The following is a 12,347-nucleotide window of genomic DNA, read 5'->3' as shown; positions in this document are numbered from 1 at the left end:
ATATTTATATTTATTTAGATGAGAAATAGCATCACAGGGACATCTTGAAATTAACCTTTACCACCTTTACTGATGCCTTAATTACAAAAGGTAATATGTGTCTATTGCTGAAAACTCAAAATGATTGAGAAATATATCAAGTAAAAGTGTCAGATCCTCTCCATCTTTTTCCCCAAAGATAACAGTTTGATCTCTTTATCCTTCCAGACTTTTTAACATACCTTAATTTTTTAATAGTGACATGCTGCATATTCTGGCTAATATTAATAAATTGCTATATTTTTAACTAAAACATAATTTCAAAAATAGTTCCAGTAACATCGGTTCACCTCAGTTGTTTCACTGGCAGTGTAGTGTTTCACTATTTAAATGCACCATAATTGATGTGATCATCCTCTGATGCGCATTTAAGTTGTTTACAGCTTTTCACTCTTGTAAGTAATGATGCCATAAACAGCGTTACAAAAATGAGAAGATTTATCTGAACATTCTGATACCATGAAGTATGTCTGAAAGGGAAGGACTAAAATGTCTCCCAGGAAAGGACTCATCCCAAGCAAAAGGCAATTTCAGATCCACTGTTTATAATCTAGGACAATGGGCTGTCATCAGCGGGGGATGAGAGAATGTGAGCACAGGACACGGTGTCACTGGGAGTGTCCGCTTGCCAGCCACGTGCTTTCACATACTCTCTAAACTCCCCAGGGACAGCGAGAGTACCTGGCGGAACCAGCGGATGCTGGGATGCTGGAGCCAGGGCATCCTGGGCACAGGGAGGCGGCTCTGGCAATGCTGCAGTGATGTTGCTGCAGGGCACTAGGGATGAGGACCGAAGGAGTGTCCCCAAGGATGCAAAGAAACAGTGAGAAATCTTTAAAGGAGGCTGGGAATCCACAACAGGGGGGAGGAACAGGACCAGAGAAATGGCTGTAGATGTTATTGTGGGTCTATAATTCTACCCTCACACTGACGTGGCCCACAGGAAACCCAGGCCGCAGATTCAATTGGATACTTCAAAAAATAATAATATTTATACTTAAATTACTTGTGTGTTCAATGCAGCTCATACTGTATTTAATGGGTGTAAACTGGGGCAACGCTGTCACATGTTGAAAATAAGAATATGAGGGCAAATTTGAGAATGGCTCCAAGGAATCACTGGACAGTCACTTCTTAAACACAAACACACATAAGCAGAAAAAGTGGCATAAAGAAAAAAATGGTATGCTTAGAACTACTAAAAAAAAAAAGTAATATTAAGATGAGTACATCTTAAATCAGGCTGTGAAACTGAAAGTCACTCAGTCGGTGTCTGACTCTTTGTGACCCCATGGACTATACAGTCCATGGAATTCTCCAGGCCAGAATATTGGAGTGGGTAGCCTTCCCCTTCTCCAGGGTACCTTCTCAACCCAGGGATCAGACCAGGCTCTCCCACCTTGCAGGCAGATTCCTTACCAGGTGAGCCACAAGGGAAGCCCAAGAATACTGGAGTGGGTAGCCTATCCCTTCTCCGGCGGATCCGCTAGTCAGAGCCTGACGTGACAAAGTGGGTCACCTTCTCTACCTACTGCCAAAATGCGTGGCTGTTCCTTGCCGCAGAGGCCCCAGTGCTGTGTGACTCATCTGGGTAATTGAGAGCAAAGAACAACATCTCAGATACTTCTCTTAGAAAAACTGCAACCCTCCAAGATGACTATTTATCTTGGGTGAACCTGCAGATTTTAAAACCTGAATAGTGGAGGAGATACCCGCCTAAAACAGCTGCTGGTGGTCCTGGTTTTCCTGAAAGGCAGACCTGGAATTTTGAGACCCTGGTTCAGCAACTGCAAGAGCAGCGATGGGGAAGAGAAGGTGACTGAAGGATAGGAGACCTAAGACTAGTTTCTTCCAAAGCTCCCAGTGCTTAGTCAAAGATATGGTTACACCTTCTGGTCATAACCAGGTGAAGACAGTCAGGGAATAGTGCAAAGAACACTGAATTTGGTTCAGTCAGTTATAAGCTATAGGAAAATCACAAATTCTCTGAGTAATGCAAGGTCCTAGGGTCATTATGAAGACAAAATATAATACTCCCGATGTCCATGTTATATACAAACGTGCGTGGGTTACCAGGACACACAACGTGATGGCAAGGTCCAATGTGAAGGGAAAACGGGGCATGCTTTGTTCAAGGAATTTTAAAAGGTGAGGGCAGAGCATAAATCAAACAAAAGACCCTTCCTAGGACTTCCCAGGTGGCTCTGCTGCTACTACTGCTAAGTCACTTCAGTCGTGTCTGACTCTGTGTGACCCGATGGACGGCAGCCCACCAGGTGGCTCTAGTGGTAAAGAATACGCTTGCCAATGCAGGAGACACAGGAGACGTGGGTTCAATCCCTGGGTTGGGAAGATCCCCTGGAGAAGGAAGTGGTAACCCCCTCCAGTATTCTTGCCTGGAAAATCCCATGGATGGAGGAGCCTGGCAGGCTACAGTAGATGGGGTCACAAAAGAGTTGGACATGCTTAAGCGCACACACACATACACACACACACACAAGTGTGAGACCCTGTTGTGACTACATACACCACAGGCCCATGAACCAGCCTCAGGAGTCACTGCTCACCAGATGGGTGCCCTGCTGTAACTGCATAGGTGAGTCTCCAGAGCACCCTGCATTTGGTCAATAGTCCAGAAACATTCAGGATTGCATTGCAATAAAAGTAAGTAGGATTTCATATATTTAAAAGGACCCTTTCATTTTATAAGACAAACATTGGGAGAAGAGAAAAGGTACCTTTTATTGTATACTGCCTACAAGGTAGGAGCTTTATGTATATTTTTCCTATTTAACCTCCACATACAACCTTAAAAAGTAGATATAAAAATCATCTTTTCACAGCTCAAGAAATTAAGGCTCTGAGAGGTTAAGAAACTTGTCTATGATTACACCATTTTTCTCAAACAGCTCATTAATTCATCTGATAATGTTTACTAAGCTCCTTCTAGGGAGAAAACAGGAAGACAAAACAACCACCTCGCCCCAGTCCTGTCCATGGATTCTTGGAGTTTAACAACTTAGTCAGGAGAGAGAGCTATTCATGAAAGAATCTCATTTTTTTTTTTAAAAAGGAAATGTAAAATTAATGAACTTTATAAACAGAGTTGCCAGATTTAGCAAATAAAAATACAGAATGCCTAGATAAATTGAAATTTCATATAAATAATAAATAATGCTTTAATATGTCTCATGCAATATTTGAGACATTTATGTTAAAAATTAATTGAAATTTAACTGAGCATGCTCTTTTTCTCTGACAATCTTATGGAGAAGGAAAAGTACACTGTGATTGGGGAGGGCATTTTAACCTCACAAAAGAGGTTCAGGAGGCTTCTCCAGAAAGGGAAGATTGGACTGAAACCTAAATAACACCAGGCATTAATGTGAGGAAGGCAGGCTGGAGCAAGTGATGAGCTTGCCATGGCAGGAGAAGACTGATGTTTGAAGGCTGCTAGGATGGGAGAGGTTCGGGGGTTAGGTAACCCGAGGTTACGGAAGTGAGCTGGGGCCAGACCACCCAGAGCCTTGCAGACTTTGAAGGCCAAGGTTTTCAGTCTTTATGCCAGTAGACAGACCCGTCTATGTCACGCTCCCTCTGCCTACGCCCGTCTGTCTCCACAGAGTCCTTCCCAAACACAGACTTCACTCTGCCTCTGCCTCTTACCAAAGAAGCCAGCCATCTTGAAACCTGCCTTGCCAAGCTAGAATGTGATCCCTCTGAGAGTTTCAAGCAGACATTCCATCAGTACCAAACAGAAAAACACAGCTTAGAGAGCCCACGTGTTCTGGGTCCCTGCTGCATGGCCAAGTACTATTTCAAGTGTTCCTGCAACTGTGGTCCCCAGACGACAGCATCCAACCCATGGGACAGAACCTGAGAAACTGCACACTCTGGGCCACACAGGAAACCACGCATTTGGGACGCCTGGGATGGGGTTCAGAAATCTCCACCTGGACAAGCAACCTGGGGGAGCACATGACTATTCAAGAATTCTGATCTATTAGACTCTTCTAGGATTTCTAGTTCACAGGGTTTTCAAAGAATAGTAAATGACAGGAGAAAGCACTCTAACTTGTCATAAATCTCATTGTGCTCTTAAATTATAAGAGGGCCTGAGTGCTATACAAAGACTAAAACCCATCAATACAGTTTACAGTGTCTGGTCTAAATCATTTGTATCACCTACTGTCCACAGGAAAAGATACAGCAGGCACGGTGTGCTTTAGGTGGTCAAGAGAAAACATTTAAAGTGTCATATTAAAGCGAACTCAATATTCACTTTACATTAAACTGAGATTATTATTTTTCAACTCTGGTCTTTTTAAAATGTTTTAACTCATACCCCTCATGGCATAATACAAAATCTAACAGACTAATTACAAATACACAGCCATGGTCCCATGTAAAATTGCAATGAGTTAATTAAAAAAAATCTCTTATATTCTATTTATAAGAAAAGTTCAAATTTAAAATATTATGTATTATATATTTCTTATATTTTATGGAGGGAAAGAACATTAGAATCAGAAAGGACCAAACCATCCAATCCAGCCCTCTTAGTTCATCTCATTTTGTTTACTTCTTTCCAGGGAAACCACTTGATATATAATGGCTACCAACCTTTCCTAATTACAAGCGGTGTTTCAGATAAACTATATAGTGTCTTTATATCCTCATTCCAGCAAGAATTAAAACAGTAACTTCATCCCCCCTCGTTATTTCAGCTATGTCAAAAAAAAAAGAAGCTTCCAATTTTATCCACTGCAACATTTTACACTAGCTACTCAACAGAGATGGAATTTAAAAAGTAAAACTCTAATTAATTTCACAACGTTGTACCAAAGCTGCATGGAGTTGATGGAGGGGGGCTGCCTCTCCTAGGTTTACAGACTTTATCGAAATGATGAGTTTGTGTTAAATGAATAATGGTATCCATGTCATAAGCCATGGCTCAGACAGAAATCTCAGCAACATGGAACCAAGAAGCAGTGATGATCATAGATTTTCTCCTGATACAGCTGCATAGAATTAAAAGGACATTTTAACTTATACTCTTCACGGGAATCTACCATCATGCATGAGTAACATGAATAGCAACATAGTGACCTGATTCGGAAGGCATTCTGACACATCAGATACTTTTATTCATGAAACATGTCATCAAGAAGTCTACCTCAGAATAAGAGCTAACACCCCTAATTACAGGAAATGGATTTTCTGGTACTTGTGGTCAGGTAATATACTGCACATTTTGATGTCTTCTGCAGTAATTGCCTGTGGAAACTACATTCTGTTTTCTGAGGGACCTTCCACACTTACAGAATATGACAGTATCAATAATGACTAGGATTTTTACCTAAAAGCTCCTAGGCTAGTGTGCTGCTCAGACCCAATGCTACTTTCAAATGTCATTGGGTCATGAAAAATAAATTTAATTTCTCCACTACATCATCAAAACACTCAGATGCAATCCAGAGCTTTCCCTCCCCTGCCCCCCTCCTCCAGACAGCCAGCAGCTAATGGCATTTGATTTTATATTAGACTGCTAGGACAAGTCTATTGTCTGCATTTGCTGACACTGAAGGCCAAATTTCATTAAAGGAACAGTGCCGGAGGAAATCGCCAGACTTTTTTAAAAAATATGTTTTCTCTTTCCTTAAAGGGATTTTGTTTTATAATATTTGCCATGCATACAGAATACGTACGTCCAGAACTCTGAGACGCTCTCTTTTGTCCTCAAAACAACTTTTTAATAAGAGCTAGTCTCAGCTATTTTTCACATTTCTCAAACACGGAGGATGAACCCAAAAGGGTAAGTCACTTGCCCATAACATAAGGTGGTGACATAACACAATACTTGGGGGAAATGAGACTAGGACCTTTAACTCTCTTCTCTTTAATAACTACGTTCCCTCCTTTCTCCCGTTAACCCCTCAACTCCATCACTCCCTTCATTCATTTTGCCACACATCCTGCCAATGTGGGCTCATCCAGGAAAGCCGGTAGAAAAATCTTTGCCATTAGGTTTCCAGAAAGTGGGGTCCTTTTTTTGTTGCTGTTGTTAATACATAGAATGAAATGTGGATTGGCCTTTTTATTCTCTACCAGAGAATGCACTTGGAATACGGTTTTCAACACATTTTTAGGAAGAATGTGGGCACATTGTTTTGCAAGCCTTTCTCAAGCTCCACTTAGAGGCCGGGCCTCCTAACAAAACTCCTGAAGAACGGTGAAGGAATGGATCAGCGCTACAGAATCCGAAGAACCTCAACATCAAAGCTTTCACAGGAAAACTGGCCGTGAGCACGAGGCCTTTCGGAACTGACCACTGAAAATGAGCGGATGCCGGATTAATACCCAATTCTCCCCCAGGGTTAAGGATAGCAATGGAACTGAAGCAACTTTCCTTCTCGCCCTGTCAGTCGGTTAAGAATGAAGGGAGGAGGCCCAGAGTCGGAGGAGACCGTCAGGGAATCCCTGTCGCAGCGCCTTAAAAGACGCTCCATCTTCTCGGTCCCCGGGGAGCTTCCGGCCTCTGCGGCGCCTCGGCTGCACTGCGGTGCACTGCGGAGCCGCCTGCCGGCCCGCGGCCGGGGCCCTGCGGGGCTTCCCTCGCCGCCCGCCCCCGCCGCAGTCCGCCTGTCCTCGCCTCCGCCCGCGCCTCCCCTAGTCGCCGCGCCCCGCGCCGGGGCCGCCGCAGGACATCCATCCTCCGAGAGCCTTTGACGCACACACGCGCGCTCCCAGACGGAGACTCCGCCGCCTCCCGCATCCCCAGCCCTCGCCCCCGCTCGCGGGCCCGCATTTGCATCACTAACGCACGCAGCCAGTGACGCGAGCGCCCTCCATCCCCCTCCACCTCCCCGGCTCCGCCGCCCCGACTCCCCCACCCCGGCTCGGGCCGTCCGGCGGCACCTCCAGCCCGTGTGACTCAGCCCCTCCCTCTCCGTCCCCGCACGCCCACACGAAGGCTCTGGGTTGAGCATCTGAGGCTGGGTGCCCGCTGCCCCCAGCCAAGTTCATCACCGTATTTCGTAGTCCTGGTGGGCCCAGCCCCAGGCTGTCCCTTCGGCACGCTGGAGGAAAGTCTTCCCAGTTCTAGAACCCAGAAGCCGGGGGGAAAGAGCCTGCCAAGAGAAAGGGTCACTGAGGTGGGGGAATCGCCTCCACCGCCCTTCTCAGCACCTGAAATCATTTCGGTAGTTTATTTAAAGGTGACGGCCCCTCTCCCCGCGGAGCTTCACACCAGTGGAGCTCTCTCGCCGCGCCTGGCACACAGTAGGCGCTCAGTAGGTTTTTACTAAATGAAGGCACAGTGTGGTTAAGCGCAGACACACACAGACCCGCGGGGTTCCGGGCTCTCCAGCCCTCGCTAGTTCTGGTGCGGACACTAGACTAGACGGGGGCTTCGAAGATCTGGGGAGCGGGGAACAGACCTTACATCTCAGGTGTTTCTTTTAGGCTTCCGCAGCGCCCACTGCGGCTGCCTCTGATCTCCCGCCGCCCGCCCGTCTGCAAAGGGATTCCCGGCTAAAAAGTTGAGCCCAAGGCTGGGTTGCGGTACAGGGGTACCGGCGAGGCGCAGTCGGACACCCGGCCAGGGTTTCGTAGCTGCTCGTTTTAAATCAGCCTCCTCCTGCCCATCGAATCACAAAAGCAAAGGATAGTAGAGGTCCCTGCAGAACGAGGGCGCGGCCCCCGCAACCGCCGCAGCTGCCCACCTACCTCCGTCGAGAATCCGGGATAAAGCGCGCCCGCTTCCCCCAGACCAAGCCCAGGCAACCGGGGGTCACTCTATCTGCTTTACCCCTACTTCCTCGGTCCTGCTCCTACAAAGGTATCCGGCCGGCCGGGCAGCACCTCGCACCTGCAACCACCTCCCCGTGGGCGGGTGGGGCAAAGTTGCTTTTTCTAAAAGGCCACGAAAAGTTCCCCAGGCTGCAGCGCCCGGCCTGCTGGTCCCGGAGGGACAAGAAGTAGCGGCGGGAAAATCCGCCCCCGCTGCCAGGGTCCCCTACTCACCTCGCCAGCCGCCGGACACCCACTTCCTAGGACAGAGTCAAGCCTTCAGCCTTCAGCCTCGCTCCTCCGGGGCGCCTCCGTCTGCCGCGCTCTCCCGCAGCGCGCGGAGTGGCGACTCCTCGGAGCGGCGACTCCTCGGAGCGGGTCAGCCACGAGAGGCGGGGCGGGTGAGCGGCTCGGGGCTCGCAAGCTGCGATCCTCCTCCTCCGCCTCCGCCGCCTCGCCTCCGCCCCCCGGTGCTGCAGTGCCGGGCAGCGGCGTGGCGAGAGTACGAGCGGCGCGCGAGGAGGGAGTCACGGCGCGCGGGGGAGGCGGCAGCCGCGCACGACTAGCTGCGGGGCGGGCCAGCGCGCTCCGGGAAGTCGGCGTCTTGGGCGCTGCGGCGGCGGCGCGGGATGGGGCGGGTAGGGTCACCCCCAAGTCGCAGGTACTTTTGGAGAAGTCAGGGCTCCGAGTTCGCAGTAGGAGGGTGAAAAGGGACCCATTCTTTAATTAGTCACTGGGTGTGACGGTGCGTTGCGCACCTGGGGGCGGCGCCCGGAGTCTGTCCGGTGGGACCACAGGGAATCCCGAGTGTGGGAGCCCGCGGGTGCCTAGCGGGGAAAGGCGCACCTCCTGTTTCTGGGGCCTGGGGGCTGACCTGTTTAACTTTGACTCGGCTTCCCCGGGAGCCACCAGGCCGGGCTAGGTGCCCCCACCTCCCCCTCCCCCACAGTGACATACAAGTGGAGGCGAATCTTGGGCGCAGCAGGAGCAGACGGGGAGGGGGGAAACTTTGCCAGTTGCCTAGGGTCACCCCAATGCCAGGTAGGGCCAGACAGCCGGACTCAGGCAGACATCTGAAATGGCCTTTGGGGGGGAAGCTACCTAATTTTTTTTTTTTTTTAATTGTTTTAACAGCCAAGGGAATTTTGTTAGTATTTTCAGTAACATTTCGCCCCTTGACGTGCTGGGGACGCCAGCAAGAGTCCCCCCTCGTTTCAAAGTGGCGGGGTTCAGCAGCTCCGGAGAAACCTGCCCCGACAAGGCCACACCCAGGGCTGGAGCGGCCACCAACGCAGCGCAAAGGAGGGCGTTGCTTCCCTTGGACCTCCAGCCGCTGCCCCTTCTTCCCCCCCATCTCCGATGCTGCCCGCTAGACGCTGCGGGAAGGGGGGCTTCGCCTATTCCCGACCCAACCAGCTCTGGGCTCATACTGAACTAAAGCAGGGTGGGAATCGGCTGCAGAGGCAGGTGCCTTCCCAGTGATCACTCCTCGGGGGAAGGGTGACCTGAAAGGAGACAAAGCACAGTGCTTGTGTAGGCTTCTGTGAGTAGAAGTCACACACACACACACACACACACACACACACACACACACAGAGTCTATCTGCCAGTGTGTTCTATTCGTGTAAATGTGCCTGGATGATTGAATGGACGAATGTGTGGATATAAATATAAATACTTCATGAGGGGAAAAACGGTCTCTGGTACCTAAGGCAGCCTGGGGCCCAGAGAGGGTGATGGGCACAGGAGGCTGTTCACCCTCAGCAGTGCGGTAATGTGAGCGTTTTGCTGGTCTGTGCCACTACGCCTGATAACTATGGAGGGAAGAAAATACAATCAATCCTTGGCCTGTCACTTGCCTTTCTCTCCATTTTGGGTACTCTAGAATTTAAGATACGATTCCCGTGTACCATAGAACCTCACCTGCCGCACTGGTCCTGAAAACCTCCCTGGGTCTTGTTTCCGTTAAAGATTTTGCAATTTGCAACCATACGTGCTCCTGAAAAGTAGTCAGGCAACATGAAAGTCGGGGAGCATACTCATTTCATTTCATTTCATGGATCCTTCTGCATTAAATAATTATTTAAGTTAATTATGTAGGCTAAGGGCTTCCCTTGTGGCTCAGCTGGTAAAGAAACCGTCCTCCAACCCACTATGTGGGAGACCTGGGTTTGATCCTTGGGTTGGGAAGATCCCCTGGAGAAGGGAAAGGCTACCCACTCCAGTATTTGGCCTGGAGAATTACACGGACTGTATAGTCCATGGGTTGCAAAGAGTCAGACAGGACTGAGTGACTTTCACTTTACTTCACTTCATATAGGCTAAGGGGCTTTCCAGGTGGTGCTAGTGGTAAAGAACCTGCCTGCCAATGCAGGTTAAGAGATGCCATTGGATCCCTGGGTCAGTAAGATCCCTGGAGAAGGGAATGGCAATCTACTCCATTCTTCTTGCCTGGAGAACCCCATGGACAGAGGAGCCTGGTGGGCTATAGTCCATGGGGCTGCACAGAGTCAGACATGACTGAAGCAACTTAGCATGACATATAGGCTAAAATTATTGTTGTTACCTTCAGAAGGAAAATATATCTCATGAGAGTGCCTATAAATCCAGTATTGGAAATAAAATTGCAAAAATTTAAAAAATCACGTCTTACCCAGATTGCCTATGTATTACATATGTGTGTGTGTGTGCACATGTATAATTTTGAGCTCCCATTTGCAAAATGTACTGGTAATTCATTGGGTTTCCAAGTGGATACCCTGTTGAGGACTTCTCCCCAAATGTTATGGTATAATGGGTTATGTCCCCAGTGACAGAAGTTCAGAAAACTGTGAAACAAACCTTTAAAATGATCAATGTGCTCTGTTATTCTCTCTCCCTTAAATCATTCCCCTGTGCTGTCTATGGAAGATATTTAAAGGAGTGTATAAATTTTTCTTGCTGCTGAATTTTCATGTCTTGATGCACTTGAAGATAACAGCTCCTACAGGAAAATTCCTGAATGTATGTTTGCAGGAAATAGCCAACTTAAGACCAGGTCGTGCTGGAGGAGGATTTTTTCATGTTGTCTCTCTGGAGCACAGCTTATCTGTTTGGAGCACTCACATGATGGTCTGCAGAGGCTCCTTGGCTTATCCTCCACAGGCACTCTCATTTTGGGGTTTCACCTAGTGCACCACTTGGCCCTAGGCCTGTTGGATCAGGCACTCAGAACTGTTGTCTTCACACCTTCATTACCAAAGACATGTTTCTCTCCTTAAAGCACTTGTCCTGTAGGAGCTGATGGAAGGTAAAGTGAACACCTTCCTTGTCCCCGCAAATCCCAGTATTCTAAAGTTACTGCTAAGTTGCTTCAGTCGTGTCCGACCCTGAGCGACCCCATGGACTGCAGCCTACCAGGCTCCTCCGTCCATGGGATTTTCCAGGCAAGAGTACTGGAGTGGGGTGCCATTGCCTTCTCCGTCTAAAGTTACTACACACTTACAAATCAGGAATTGTGTTCCTTCGTGTAGTGGCTGCTTGTGATGCTACAAAGCAAGCTGTTAAAGACACCTAAGGAGATCAAAGATCCATCCTCACGTCTACAAAATGGGCTCAATAAAAATAATTCTTACTCAGCACAGATGCCATATTGATTAAAATTGATAACATACTCAAGAAGCACAGTGCATAGCACATGGTGGGCACAGAATAGTCCCCTTTCTCCTTTTAGCAACCAGAGTGAGGCTTTCCACAGGCTCTGCCCTGGAGCACTAGCTCTATATGATGGTGCTCCTGCAAGCTCTAGCTTCCAGAACTGGAGTCTAGAGAGAGCCTCACACACTCGGTCCAAGGCCACACCTCTGCAGTTCTCCTTACTTTCCTCATCAGGGGTCAAAAGCAAGGCATAGACACTTACCCTTCATACCTCCAAAACTCAGAGTTTTCCCAACACTGTATATTTTGAACCTAATATTAATCTCATTAAGCCTTTCAGTTCAGTCGCTCAGTCGTGTCTGACTCTTTGGGACCCCATGGACTGCAGCATACCAGGCTTCCCTGTCCGTCACCAACTCCCAGAGCTTACTCAAACTCATGTCCATTGAGGCAGTGATGCCATCCAACCATCTCATCCTCTGTTGTCCCCTTCTCCTCTGGCATCAGGGTCTTTTCCAATGAGTCAGTTCTTCATATCAGGTGGCCAAAGTACTGGAGTTTCAGCTTCAGCATCAGTCCTTCCAATGAACATTCAGGATTGATTAAGCCTTTAATGCCTACTTATATCAGTTATCACAAGCAGTCCCAGAATTCCAAGTGTGTTTATCTCCCCTACACTCTAAAGCTCATAAGGCTCAGCACATCCTGTATTTTTTCCTTTCCTCCCTCAGGGCTTATGGAATGCACAATCCACCATTAGCCAGAAGTCCTTTATCCTCACCCTCTTCTCTGAATGTTCCCTTCACTTCCTGCTCTCATGGAAGCCTGCATCCCCCTCAAGGAGGCTGCCCCTCCACAGCCCTCTCAAGTGACGGCTGGTT

General features: G+C 48.3%; 1 protein-coding gene across 1 annotated transcript in view; it reads right to left on the bottom strand.

Moving 5' to 3' along the window:
* SV2C (synaptic vesicle glycoprotein 2C) overlaps positions 1-8,236 on the bottom strand; it is a 221,156-nt gene extending 212,920 nt beyond the window's left edge. Inside the window, exon 1 of the mRNA XM_070377234.1 lies at positions 8,065-8,236. The gene's annotated coding sequence lies outside the window, so the exon portion shown is untranslated. The remainder of the gene's footprint in view (positions 1-8,064) is intronic.
* Positions 8,237-12,347: the final 4,111 nt, after the last annotated feature.

This window comes from Bos mutus, chromosome 10 (genome assembly GCF_027580195.1).
Source record: "Bos mutus isolate GX-2022 chromosome 10, NWIPB_WYAK_1.1, whole genome shotgun sequence".
Lineage (NCBI taxonomy): Eukaryota > Metazoa > Chordata > Mammalia > Artiodactyla > Bovidae > Bos > Bos mutus.
The sequence above is the reverse complement of the archived record's forward strand: the minus strand, read 5'-3'. Positions and strand labels throughout refer to the sequence as shown.